Source organism: Chlorocebus sabaeus, chromosome 27 (assembly GCF_047675955.1).
Source record: "Chlorocebus sabaeus isolate Y175 chromosome 27, mChlSab1.0.hap1, whole genome shotgun sequence".
Classification (NCBI taxonomy): Eukaryota; Metazoa; Chordata; class Mammalia; order Primates; family Cercopithecidae; genus Chlorocebus; species Chlorocebus sabaeus.
Genome location: NC_132930.1, coordinates 46,882,041 through 46,894,089, shown reverse-complemented (window position 1 = coordinate 46,894,089; position 12,049 = coordinate 46,882,041). Strand labels below are relative to the sequence as shown.

At 46.6% G+C, this 12,049-nt stretch overlaps 1 protein-coding gene across 9 annotated transcripts in view; it reads left to right on the top strand.

Moving 5' to 3' along the window:
* Window positions 1-704: 704 nt before the first annotated feature.
* ADD1 (adducin 1) overlaps window positions 705-12,049 on the top strand; it is an 88,083-nt gene continuing 76,738 nt past the window's right edge. For 4 of the 9 annotated variants that reach the window (XM_008018073.3, XM_008018078.3, XM_008018071.3 and 1 more), the window contains exon 1: window positions 2,216-2,398. The gene's annotated coding sequence lies outside the window, so the exon portion shown is untranslated. Of the gene's footprint in view, window positions 1,135-2,215; window positions 2,399-2,534; window positions 2,808-12,049 lie in introns of those variants that run through there. The other 5 variants (XM_037983153.2, XM_037983155.2, XM_073012558.1 and 2 more) reach the window with 4 other exon arrangements.

Below are 12,049 nucleotides of genomic sequence, written 5' to 3'. Positions count from 1 at the left end.
GGATCCACTAGGTGAAGCCAGCTGGGCTCCTGAGTCTAGTGGGGACTTGGAGAACCTTTATGTCTAGCTCAGGGATTGTAAATACACCAATCAGCACCCTGTGTCTAGCTTAAGGTTTGTAAATACACCAATCAGTACCCTGTGTCTAGCTCAAGGTTTGTAAATACACCAATCAGTACTCTGTAACTAGCTAACCTGGGGGGGTACTTGGAGAACTTTTCTGTCTAGCTCTCTGTGTCTAGCTAAAGGATTGCAAACGCACCAAGCAGCACTCTGTGTCTAGCTCAGGGTTTGTAAATACACCAATCAGTACTCTGTGTCTAGCTCAAGGTTTGTAAATACACCAATCAGTACTCTGTGTCTAGCTAACCTAGTGGGGACTTGGAAAGCCTTTCTGTCTAGCACTGTGTCTAGCTAAAGGACTGTAATCACACCAATCAGCACTCCGTGTCTAGCTCAGGGATTGTAAACGCACCAATCAGCATGCTGTCAAAATGGACCAATCAACTCTCTGTAAAACGGACCAACAGCTCTCTGTAAAATGGACCAATCAGCTCTCTGTAAAATAGACTGATCAGCTCTCTGTAAAATGGAGCAATCAGCAGGATGTGGGTGGGGTCAGATAAGGGAATAAGAGCAGGATGTCCGGGCCAGCAGTGGCAACCCCCCCTCAGGTCCCCTTCCATGTTGGGGAAGCTTTGTTCTTTTGCCCTTTGCAATAAATCTTGCTGCTGCTCACTTTTTGCGTCCATGCCACCTATATGAGCTGTAATACTGCGAAGGTCTGCAGCTTCACTCCTAAAGCCAGCGAGACCAGGAACCCACCAGAAGGAACGGACAACTCCAGATGTGCCAACTTTAAGAGCTGTGACACTCACCGCAAAGGTCTGCAGCTTCACTCCTGAACTCAGTGAGACTACGAACCCACCAGAAGGAAGAAACTGCAGACACATCTGAACATCTGAAGGAACAGACACCGGACACACCATCTTTAAGAACCGTGACACTCACTGCGAGGGTCCGTGGCTTCATTCTTGAAGTCAGCGAGACCAAGAACCCACCAATTCCGGACACACCACCATCTTGGAAGTGGTCCACCACCATCTTGGGACCTCTGGGAGCAAGGACCCCCAGGTAACATAGTCAAGTCTGCCAACTCCTGGGCTCAGGCTATCCTCCTGTCTGCCTCCCTAAGTACTGGGATTTTAGGCTGAAGCCACTGCGCCCAACTTGGCTCTCCGCTTCCTCAACTGCCATCCTAATGACTGTTAAGTGGTATCCCACAATGGTTTTGATTTGTGTTTCCCTAGTGATTGACGATGGGCAGCAGAAGTGAGTGAGACAGAATTGTGATCTTGTCAGAAAAGTCATCTTGGAAAAGCCAACGTCCAAAAGAAATGGTTAGAACAAGGGTCGCTGACTCCCATCCAGACGGTATCCCTGACCCTTGTGGGGCAATGTCACAGAGGCTCCTGCTCGGCAGGGAGGTCTGGATTCCACACTCTTCTGCCACTGCCCAGCTCTGGATCTCAGCTTTCTATGGGTGTCAAGAGGACAACCAGCCATGCCCATTTGTCTTGTTGGTGTTTTTGGGTGTCAGATGCGCCAGCAGGACAGTGTGTGGGAAGGTGCTGGTCTGAGGCTGGTCCCGCCAAAGCCCTGCAGGCTCAACTCCCTGGTTGTGCGGAGGTGCTGGTGCTCGCTCGTCCCCTCAGCACCCACAGGCCAGGCCCGGGTGCCAGGCAGTTGTCCTCTGTGGAGCCTTATCGGGGCCCACAGGCCCTACTGCCTCGACCCCACCCGGGCCCCTAAACTCGGCCTGGGGGCCGCACAAGGCGGGGCCACGCGGGGCAGGGCCCGTCTGCTGGGGGAGTGCGCGGGGTGGGCACCGGGGGGCAGGGTCCCTGGACTCCGACAGCCCGTCCGGCCGAAGTCAGTCACAATGAAACCGTGTCCAGCGGACTCGGCTGGGGCTCGCCGCAGCCGACCGAGCCATCGTGAAGCCATGACGTGGCGCCCAAAGCTGCTAGCCTAGTGCACTCCGTGCGGGGCCCTGGGCCTCCGCAGCCCCGGCGGGGTCGCGCCGAGGCGGGTCTGGCGGGTCCAATCGCCCCGCCCGCAGGGGACCCGCCCCTCATGGGTCCCGCCAATCGCAGGGTATGTTGCTCGGCAGTGCCGCGCGGCTCGGCCTATGGGGCGGCGCGTTGTTGGGCTGCAGCGCCGCAGGCCGCACCCAGCTCGGGAGGTGGGGGCGAGCGGAGGGGCTGAGGGGCGGAGAGGCCGGGCGGGCCGCGGCTGTGGGCCAGGGGCCGGGGGCGGAGCCGGAGTCGGAGCCGACGGGCGGTGGCCGCAGTGGCACCCCGGAATCCCGCGTTGCTGCCCACGATTCGCTTCTGAGGTGAGGTTCGCGAGCGGGAGCGGGGGCGGGGGCGGCGGGTGCCCGGTTCGGGCTGAGGCGGCGGCTGGGGCGCGGCGAACTGGGCCGCGGTTGCGGCGGGCGGGGACCGCGAGGCCTGCAGCGGCCCTGGCAGCGCGGGGGGCGGGGAGGCCGCTTCGGCGCCGAGGGCGTCTTGGAGGGGTCCCCGCAGGGGCAGTCGGCCTGGGCCGAGCCTGGGAGCGAGGGCGCCGCCGATCTGTCAGCGTGATAGGACCCCGGGGACGAGGCTTCTTCCTGGCCGGTCGTTCCTGGCCGGCTGGTGGGCTGCAGGGGTCGGGGCGGAGGAGGAGGACCCTGGCCGGAGGCTGGTCAGCATCCTGCTTGGGCTTGGGAGACCGTTTCCTCGGTCCGCAGCGCTGGTGGCTCCAAGGTTTGTGTACGGACGCCTGTTTGGGTACTGCCTGTCGGCTCTCGTATTTAAAAACGACGGCTTCTGCCAAAAGGGAAAAGCCGTATCTGCCGACGGAAGCTCAGGAGATAATCCTGGAACTTTATCAGCGATGGGGCTGTGGGTCACCTTTGTCCTCCTCCTCTTTTCTTTTTTCTTAATCTTTTATTTTCGTTTTTGGGAGATGTCAGAGGGCCTTTCCCTATTACAGTGACTTTTATCTTTGTTCTTGTAATGGCTCAAGATAGTTGGGAGGTAATTTGCATTCACTTTATGCATACCCACTTTGAAAAACATATTTTGGTTCGCCTGAAACTGTTGTTGGTTTGAGCATAATTTGTGCCTAGAATCCAGAAAGCAGTGATCATATCTCCAAAGACCAAAAACATAGCTGATAGCTGTATGCATTACTAGTAAGTTATGATTTTTTTGTGTGAAAAATTGAGATATTAATGGGGATAGGAAATAGAATGCTGATAGGTAGACTGTGTCTATAAGTAGAGGAACCTACTGAAAACAAGCTTGGAGTGGATGGATAGGAGTTCAGCAGGCACCAGAGAGAAGAGGGCATTTCAGGCAGAGGGTATGAATTGTATGAAAGTTGATTTGTAAACTTTGGAGTCTTGAATGGACAAGGGCCAGTGATGATAACTTTTTTTTTTGTTTGTTTGAGGCGGAGTCTCACTCTGTCGCCAGGCTAGAGTGCAGAGGTGCGATCTCGGCTCACTGCAACCTCCACCTCCCGAGTTCAAGAGATTCTTCTGTCTCAGCCTCCTGAGTATCTGGGACTACAGGTGCGGGCCACCACTCCCAGCTAGTTTTTGTATTTTTAGTAGAGACAGGGTTTCACCCTGTTGGTCAGGATGGTCTCGATCTCTTGACCTTGTGATCTCTCCGCCTCAGCCTCCCAAAGTGCTGGAATTCCAGGCGTGAGCCACCGCGCTTGGCCTATGTTAAAATTTTAATACACCCCTTTGATTTTGACAGTGGGGAAAACTAGAATAGTAAAGTTGTCTTTTAAAGAAGTGGATGATTTTGGCATCAAAACTGCTTTTCAGAGTTTCGATGTGGTTTACAATGGTATGGACAAGCTGGTATGATTTGTTAGTTTACTACTTGTGATGTCTTTAGGTTTTAAAGTTTCGGAGACTCACTGATGTGAGTCTAAACTCTAGCCAGTCCCCGAATTGTGAGATAGTTTTCCTTCTAAACTATACTTCGTACAAGCTGATCATTTTTTCCCCTTAATTCTTTTGATGTTATCTGATATACTGAGAAGGTTTTGTTTGGTGTTCAGTTTTGTGTTACTGATTTTGCCATAAAAACTGTTTCTTTACATGATTATTAATTTTTAGTTCTTTCTTATAGTCTTTGACTTGAATAAGAAAAGTAAATACTGAAATGCTTTTAAAGATAAAGTATTTATTTATTACTTGAAACTTAGAGTTAGGTTGACTGCCCTTCCTTTCTTTCCTTCCATGTTTACCTCTTCACATATACACATATGTAGAGAGAAAATAATATAAACCCCTTTTCTCATCCAGTTTCAACAGTCAATCTTGCTTCATCGTATCCCCGCAGTCCTAGATATCATTTAACCGTTAAATAGTTCAATATGTATATCTTAAAGACATAAAAAAAAGGTAAACATGAGTACCATTATCACAGAAAATGAGTAATTCCTTAATACTTGCAAATATCCAGCCAGTGTTAAAATTTTCAGAATTGTCTTTTTTTTTTTTTTTTTTTTTTTTTAACAATTTCAATCTGGATCCACATGCTATCCATACAGTGTGACTAGTTTTATGGTAGTTTCCCCCTCCATATTTAGTTTTCTCCTGTAATTTATTTGTTGATGAAACCTGGTAGTTTGTCATGTGGAGTTATGCACAATCTCGATTTTACTCTGTGGCGTAGTTTTAACAATACTGAAAACTGGTCGTTAGGTCTAAAGGTGTGATCAAATTCAGCTTTATTTTTGTCAAGAAAACTTCGTAGGTTAGTAGGCAGAAAAGATTAGTAGTCTTTGTTTGCAGCCCTTGATTGTCAGTGCCTACAGTCATTTCAGTAAGCACTGAAATTGTTGATATTTGAATTCTCTAACTTCTTTTATTAAATAGAATATTTTTATAAAGAGAATTTTTCATGCCTCCACTATTTGGTTATCTTGAAGTACTGTATACCTCTTATAGAAAAGGGAGGATAAATTCTTAATTCTTCTGCATTATTTACTAGGTTTCACATAATGAATTGGTTCGCTAACATTCCTTCAAAAGTAGCCAATGAAGCTGGGCATGCTAGGGTGGGCCTGTAATCTTAGCTGCTCCTGAGGCTAAGATGGTATGAACCTGTGAGCCTGGGAGGTCGAGGCTGCAGTGAGCCATGATCACTTCACTGCACTACTCTGTCTCTTTAAAAAAAAAACAAAACGAAAAAAAAACAGGGGCTGAGCTTGGAGGCTCAGGTCTGTAATCCCAGCACTTTGGGAGGCTGAGGCGGGCAGATCACGAGGTCAGGAGATCAAGACCATCCTGGCTAACATGGTGGAACCCCATCTCTACTAAAAATACAAAAAAATAGCTGGGCATGGTGGTGCGTGCCTGTAATCCCAACTACTAGGGAGGCTGAGGCAGGAGAATCTCTTGAACCTAGGAGGCGGAGGTTGCAGTGCCATTGCACTCCAGCCTGGGCAACAAGAGTGAAACTCCATCTCAAAAAAAAATAAAAAAGTAAGACTAGGATTCTACTCAGCCTTATCAATTTTATGTGCCTGTATCTACTTTTCTTCTAAGCCAAACATTTTGGTTCTACTTGCTCACTGTTTGAACCCACACATTTCAGTCTCAGAACAAGATGGACATGTGAACCCCAAAAATTTGAGACCGGTTTCAGTTAATTTAGAAAGTTTATTTTGCCAAGGTTGAGAATGTGTGCCTGTGACACAGCCTGCAGAAGTCCTGATGACATGTGCCCAAGGTGGTCAGGCACAGCTTGGTTTTATACATTTTAAAGAGACATGAGACATCAGTCAATATATGCAAGAAGTACATTGGTTCAGTCCAGAAAGACGGGGACAACTTGAAGCAGGGAGGGAGCTTCCAGGTCACGAGTAGGTGAGAGACAAATGGTTGCATTCTTTTGAGTTTCTGATAAGCCTTTCCAAAGGAGGCAACCAGATACGCATCTATCTCAGTGAGCAGAGGGATGACTTTGAACACAGTGGGAGGCAAGACTGGGCGCCATGGCTCATTCCTTAATCCTAGCACTTTGGGAGGCCACGGCAGGCGGATCACTTGAGATCAGGAGTTCGAGACCAGCCTGGCCAGCATGGTGAAACCCTGTCTCTACTAAAAATATGAAAATTAGCCAGGCCTGGTGGTGGGTGCCTCTAATCCCAGCTACTCAAGAGGCTGAGGCGGGAGAATCGCTCGAACCCAGGAGGTGGCGGTTGCAGTGAGTTGAGATCATGCCATTGCACTCTAGCCTGGGACAGAGTGAGACTCTGGCCCCCAAAAAAGGAATCTTAACATAGCGTAATATTAAACTTTAACAGAGTTGTTTAATTGTTAATGCTTATTCTGGCCTTTGTGCATTGAGGAACCTTGAGTTTAAAGGAATGAAGGGAAGCACATTTAATACAGTTTGCCTTTTGAGCTTAATTTTTCTAGAAGTACCTTTTTAAACAGTTGTTACAACTAGCGTGTAACACTGTTTTTGGTAACTGTTAGCTTAAGTGTGTTGAGTATATGTTTAATTAATTTTTTTTTTTGTTTGAGACAGACTCTTGCTCTGTCACCCAGACTGGAATATAGTGATGTGATCATAGTTTGCTGCAGCCTTGAACTCCTGGGCTTAAACCATTCTCCCACCTCTGACTCAGAAGTAGGTAGGACTGTACAGGTTCATGCCAACAGGCTTGGCTGTTTTTTTTTTTTTTTTGAGATAGGGTCTTGCTGTGTTGCTCAGGCTGATGTTGAATTCCTGGCCTCAAGTGATCCTCCTGCCTCAGCCTCTGAATATGCTAGGCTAACAGACGTGAGCCACTGCACTTGACCTTTTTCCAGGGTTTTTTTTTGTTTTTTGAGACAGAGTCTCGCTCTGTCGCCCAGGCTGGAGTGCAGTGGCCGGATCTCAGCTCACTGCAAGCTCCGCCTCCCGGGTTTATGCCATTCTCCTGCCTCAGCCTCCCGAGTAGCTGGGACTACAGTAGCTGGGACTACAGACACCCGCCACCTCGCCCGGCTAGTTTTTTGTATTTTTTAGTAGAGACAGGGTTTCCACGTGTTAGCTAGGATGGTCTCGATCTCTTGAACTCGTGATTCTCCCGTCTTTGCCTCCAAAAGTGCTGGGATTACAGACTTGAGCCACCGCACCCAGCCTTCAGGTTTTTACTGTTATAAGCAGTGCTCCAATTAATATTACATCTCCGTATTGAGCATTTATGAGGGACATCTATAAATACATTCTCTGAAGTGAAATTGCTATGTTGAAGGATAATTGCACTTTTCATTTGCATAGACATTTCCAAATTACCCTCCTGGCCCCAATTAATATTCTTACATTTCCATCTTTGGGCACCTATGAAATATATCTATAGATACATTCTCAGAAGTGAGATTGCTGTGTCAAAGAGTAATTGCACTTTTACTTTCCGTAGATGTTTCCAGATTATCCTCCTAAGAAGTTGTATCAGTTTATACTCCTACCAACTGCGTATTTTCTCCACATAATGAAGTATGGACACTAAAGTGACAATAGTGCCTATTTTACATGGTTATTGTGAGGATTAAATGAAGTAAATGCCAAAAGGTGCCTACTAAGCTGTCAGCAAATGACTTATTAATATAATTATTCTTTTTTTCTGAACTTTATTACCAGAAATATTATAACCCCTAGACACTGCTTCATGAGGTTGGGAAAGAGGGTTCATACAATTGATCTGAGCAATATATGCCTCCAAAATACTGTTATCTGTGTTAGAACAAATGAGCTTTGCGTCTAGGCCTTGGGGCCGGGGAGTCTGGCATCTGGGGCTGGTGTTAGGGGACAGAGCCCACAGGTACATCTCAGATTTTGCTGGAAAGGGCATCCCTCAGGAATGGGGCACAGTAGATGTAACTACATGTGTGCCTCTGCAGCCTGGAATAGCAGCTTCGGCTGTTTGCATGGGGAGGAGAAAGTCATCATTTGGGAGGGACTTTTAGAATACCCCATCCCAAACACTTCTTCTCTTACTCTGAAGGGCTTAATTTAAATTTTCTTTGTGAATTAACTTATTGAGAATGATTTAGGGAGCTCATTACCTAACAAATGTTTTCCCTTATCCGCACACTGTTGCTTGAAATTTGTTTCAAGGAGACAGAGCCATTAACACATTAGGCAGTGTGGTGTTACGAAAGGAGCACTGGCTCTTCACTATGGGTTTACTACGGTTTGCTGAGGGTAGTCGAGTGGGTGCGAAAGTCACTTAGCTGCCCCAAGCCTCAGTTTTCTCCATCGGAAAATTAAGTAGCTGTGTAATACATGAAGGAGAGAATGTTGTGAAAACACTTTGAGAATGCAAAGGCCCAGTGAAAACATATGTCCATACAAAAGCTTGTGTGTGAATGTTCAGAGCAGCGCTATGTTTAATAGACAAAAAGTGAAATACCCCAGATGTCCATCAGCTGATGAGTGGATCAACAAAATGTGGTCTGTTCATATGATGGAATAGTATTTGGCAATAAAAAGGATTGAAGCACTCATACTTGGTACAACATGGATGAACTCTGAAAATATGCTAACTGAAATAAGCCAGACACAAGAGACCACATGCTTTATGATTTTACTTATGTGAAATGTCTCTCATAGGCAAATCTTTTTGTTTTGTTTTGTTTTTTGTGAGACTGAATCTCATTCTGTTGCCCAGGCTGGAGTGCAGTGGTGCAGTCTTGGCTCACAGCAACCTCCACCTCCCAAACTCAAGCAATTCTCCTGCCTCAGCCTCTCGAGTAGCTGGGAACAGGTGTGTGCCACCACGCCCGACTGATTTTTATATTTTTAGTAGAGATGGGGTTTCACCACATTGCCCAGGCTGGTCTTGAACTCCTGACCTCAAGTGACCCACCTGCCTGGGCCTCCCAAAGTGCTGGGATTACAGGTGTGAACTACTGTACCTGACCCCCAGTAGGCAAATCTATGCAGGCAGAAAGTAGATTGGGGGTTGACTGGGGCTCCAGCTGAGGAGAGTGGAGTGGGAATGAGGAATGACTGCTAATGTGTATGGGGTTTCTTTTTGGGTGTCGAAAATGTTATAAAGTTAGATTGTGATGATTACACAACTCTGAATACACTAAAAACTGCTGAACTCTGTATACTTCATTTAGAGGCAGAGCCTTGCTCTGTTGTTCAGGTTGGGGAACAGTGGTGTAATCATAGCTGACTGTAACCTGGAACTCTTGGGCTCAAGTAATCTTCCCCACCTCAGCCTCCGGAATAGCTAGGACTGCTGGTGCATACTACCACAGCTGGGTGATTTAAAAAAATGTTGCCACTCAAAATGTGTGGCCCTGGATCAAAATGGTGAAATTCTCTGAACTAATTTTTCTCATCTGTAGAAATAAGAGTAATAATAGTAACAGTCATATCTAACTGGAGGTGTGAGGCTGTGATAAGCAAACTTACAGTGCTTACAATATGTGAGGATTCTGTCAGTGTGCTTTCTTTCCTTCTTTTCCAGAACATATAGGATGGAGGATCAGGCTTTAAGAAGGAAAGACACAGAAGATGCAATAGAGAGCCCTGTAGCTCTTTTTTTTTTTTTGGTCTCTCTTTCCCTCTCTCTCAAAATAAAGCCTATGTAGAGGTATTTTTTTGTCTGATACAGCTGAGTATGTTTGCAGTTTAGTAGGAACTTTGTGGTTAAACCATGCTTTCTAAGATTTTCTTAAGAGGCCAACCTTGTTGCCAGATGATACCATTAATCAAGTTACTGTTGCATAGGGCTTTAGGCAGGAAGCAAGGTTAGGAATGGTCTTTAGTCTCATAGAATGAACTCCCTTTTCATTTGAGTGTCTGTCTACTTCAGTAGGAAGGGATGTGATGTTGATTGACCAGTCTTTAGGGGAAATAGATGACACCCACCATCCAGATACTCATTTTTTGTTCTTTTCTTTCTTCTTCTTAGTTTATTTTATTTTATTTTTTTTGAGAGAGAGTTTCACTTTTTTGCCCAGGCTGGAGTACAGTGGTGCGATCTTGACTCACTGCACCTCTGCCTCCCGGGTTCAAGTGATTCTTGTGCCCCAGCCTCCTGGGTACTTGGGACTGCAGGTGCACACACCACACCCAGCTGATTTTTGTAGCGATGGGGTTTCGCAGATACTCCATTTCAGTTTTTTTCTGAGCATCGTCTCCAGGGACTGAAGCACACATGCTTTGACAACAGAATCACCAGCAATGTCGCTGACCTAGGGTGTCTGCAGCATTCAGTGTCTTCTGTTTTCTGTACTAGGTGTTTGATTGTTTTGTAAAACAGGAAATTTTTATTTTATTTTTTTGGAGACAGAGTCTTGCTCTGTCACCCAGGCTGAAGTGCAGTGGTGCGATCTTGGCTCTCACTGCAGCCTTGATCTTGTGGGCCCAAGCAGTCCTCCCACCCAGCTTCCTGAGCAGCTGGGCCTACAGACCCACTCTACCACACCCAGCTAACAAAAAAAATTTTTTTTTTTTTTTTTTTTTTTGAGACGGAGTCTTGCTCTGTGCCCCAGGCTGGAGTGCAGTGGCGCGATCTCGGCTCACTGCAAGCTCCGCCCCCCCGGGTTCACGCCATTCTCCTGCCTCAGCCTCCCGAGTCGCTGGGACTACAGGCGCCCGCCACCTCGCCCGGCTAATTTTCTTGTATTTTTAGTAGAGACGGGGTTTCACCGTGTTAGCCAGGATGGTCTCGATCTCCTGACCTCGTGATCCGCCCGTCTCGGCCTCCCAAAGTGCTGGGATTACAGGCTTGAGCCACCGCGCCCGGCCAAAAAAAAATTTTTTTATGTAGAGACGAGGCCTTGCTATGTTGCCCAGGCGGGCCTGAAGGTGCTTTTAAACTCAGATAACCAGCACATTTGTAGCTGTGGAAATAGGTGTAATCTAACCATCAGAGTTGTTTTAAGAATACAAATTACATACAGTGTTTAAAGCATAATGAATGTACAGGTTGCTAGATTGGGGTTTACTCTGTTCTTTTTGTAACTTTTTAGAAGTTGGTCACTTTTTTTTTTTTTTTTTTTTGTTTGAGACAGGTTCTCACTGTGCTGCCCAGGCTGGAGTGCAGTGGCACGATCTTGACTCCCGGCAACCTCTGTCTCCCGGTTTCAAGCAATTCTCCCACCTCAGCCTCCCCAGTACCTGGGATTATAGGAGCCCATCACACCCAGCTAATTTTTGTAATTTTAATAGAGATAGGGTTTCACCATGTTGGCCAGGCTGGACTCAAACACCTGACCTCAGGTGATCTGCCCACCTTAGCCTCCCAAAGTGCTGGGATTATAGGTGTGAGCCACTGGCATCTTTTTCTAATATAAGTGTTTAAGGCTATATAGCTCTCTAGAAGCATCTCTTTAGTGAAGCCAATAGTTTACAACTGTAATATTTTTATTACTAAATAATGTATGTTTAAATTTTCATTATGATTTCTTGTTTGACCCATAAATTATTTTAAAATGTACCTTTAAATTTCTAAATATATGGTTTTAAGAAACTCTTCTGTTATTATGTTGTGTTTTTTTCTTTGAGACTGAGTTTTGCCCTTGTCGCCCAGACTGGAGTGCAGTGGTGCAATCTTGGCTCACCGCAACCTTCACCTCCCAGGTTCAAGCGATTCTCCTGCCTTAACCTCCCAAGTAGCTGGGATTACAGGTGCCCGCCACCACACCTGGCTAGTTTTTGTATTTTTTGTAGAGACGGGGTTTCACCACATTGGCCAGGGCGGTCTCGAACTCCTGACCTCAGGTGATTGACCTGCCTCGGCCTCCCAGAGTGCTGGGATTACAGGCGTGAGCCACCGCGCCTGGCCGTTACTGTGTTTTAATTGCATTGCACCCAGAGAAATGGCTTGTGTGCTGCTGATTCCCTGAAATTTGTTGTGATTTTCTTTATTGCCAGATATGACATGAATGTTTATAAACATTCCTTGTTTTCTAAAGAATATGGGCTGGATACAGTGGCTCATGCCTGTAATCCCAGCACTTTGGGAG